A 1,791-nucleotide genomic window follows, 5' to 3' on the forward strand; every position below is an offset into this window, starting at 1 on the left:
ACCTACGTTTGTCTTTACTAACCTTTTTCTCTTTACATATCTATAGAAGCGTTTGCAATCCGTCTTAATGTTCCCTGCAAGCTTCTTCTCATACTCCATTTTCGGGGTGAGACTCCGACTATAGCCACCTCGTTCTCTCTGGCGCACTTTTCAATTCAAAAAGAATTCTACTAAGGGATCAAACCGTTTATTATTCCTAGAATCCGAGTGTAACAACCCAGAATGGGAGTTCTTACAGAGACCAGAACACGGCAGTTTTAATGCTCTGTGCCTCTTCTCTTTTCACAGAGCGACTCCCAGTTCTTGTCTCATTGCCGCCTGTGCGGGGGATCGATCGATAATCTATGAATCTTCAGTTTTACAAAGATTGAGATGCAATGTGTCCCGTTACAGAATCAGTGGGGATTGATTCCCGTCCATTGCAGACAGTTTTAAATAGTACCCGAATTTAATGCTGAAAGTAACAGCCTGGAATATGCAATGGAAATATGGATTACGACAAAAGTAAGCAAAAAGTGTTTGGAAAATTTGGCTAATAGTGAAGTTACTAAAATAATCCGCAATTTTAACAATTATTGGGGCTATTTTTGTATTTCTAAATCTTTGGAGGACTGAATTTTGTGGAGAGTAATTTTCACTGGCGGGCTAAACACGTTCTGATTGGACTTCGGAAAAGACCAATGAAATTCACCACAGAGCGGACCAATTACAAGTTCGCTCCCTACATTCCTCCAGAGGTATAAGAAAGGCAGATGTGGAGGAGTTTCTCATTCTTTCTCTGAACATGTGGATGGTGGAAATGTCGCGAAGAGGAAAAACCGGTGGTAAAGCTCGGGCCAAGGCCAAGTTTCGCTCCTCCCGGGCTGGACTGCAGTTCCCTGTGGGCCGTGTTCACAGGCTTCTGCGGAAGGGGAACTATGCTGAGAGTATGGGTGCTGGAGACCGAGTCTGCACGGCTGCTGTGTTCAAGTATCTGACCGGCTGAAATCCTGCAGCTGGCCGGCAACGCGGCCCATGCCAACAAGAAGACCCCCACCATTCCCAGACACCTGCAGTTGGCCATCGCAACGAGGATGCTAGGAAAGGTGACCATCGCTCAGGGCAGGGTGCTGCCTAATATCAAGGCTGTGCTGCTGCCCAAGAAAACCATCAGTGCGTCCAAGAGCAAGTAAAACAGACGGGATTTAATTTAATAATTCAAAGGCACTTTTCAGAGCCACTCACAGTATCTGTGAAAGGGCTTCATAATATTCTATGGATCACAATTATCCCAGATCAAACTTATCATGTTAGTTCCTAAATTTTATGTTGAAATCCATTTGCTACAATTTTGCCCATTAAATGTATCTGGCAATATTAGTAATTTCATGGTTTCCACCGACACTGCCTACAATGCCTGATGCTGACAGATTCAGAATAAAGCCTCTCTTACAGAAGAGAAATTGATAGTTGGAAGCTGAAACGAATACTGAGTTTAGAAATTGATCGGTACAGAGTAAAACGATCCGAACACAATAGAGAGTGACGGGTATAGCGTAGAGCCCAGATTTATATCCTAGCGATGGACTGATACAGAGTAAACCACACACTCAGACACCAAGCATTGAGATATACTGAAACCAGCACGCAATTAGCAGAAATTGGCAGGTTCAGAATAAAACCAACACTCTAATATCAGACACTGACAGATACAGAGATACGCCACATTCAGATGCCAGAAAAGGACAAATACAGTGTAAAATCCACACTCCTGTACCAGACACCAAACATATGTTTTCTATATTTATCTGT

The 1,791-nt window shown here is 43.3% G+C and overlaps 1 pseudogene; it reads left to right on the plus strand.

Moving 5' to 3' along the window:
* The first annotated feature begins 799 nt into the window (after positions 1-799).
* Positions 800-1,172, plus strand: LOC139247692 (histone H2A type 1-H-like; annotated as a pseudogene).
* Positions 1,173-1,791: the final 619 nt, after the last annotated feature.

The sequence above is a fragment of the Pristiophorus japonicus genome, unplaced genomic scaffold, assembly GCF_044704955.1.
Source record: "Pristiophorus japonicus isolate sPriJap1 unplaced genomic scaffold, sPriJap1.hap1 HAP1_SCAFFOLD_282, whole genome shotgun sequence".
NCBI lineage: Eukaryota > Metazoa > Chordata > Chondrichthyes > Pristiophoridae > Pristiophorus > Pristiophorus japonicus.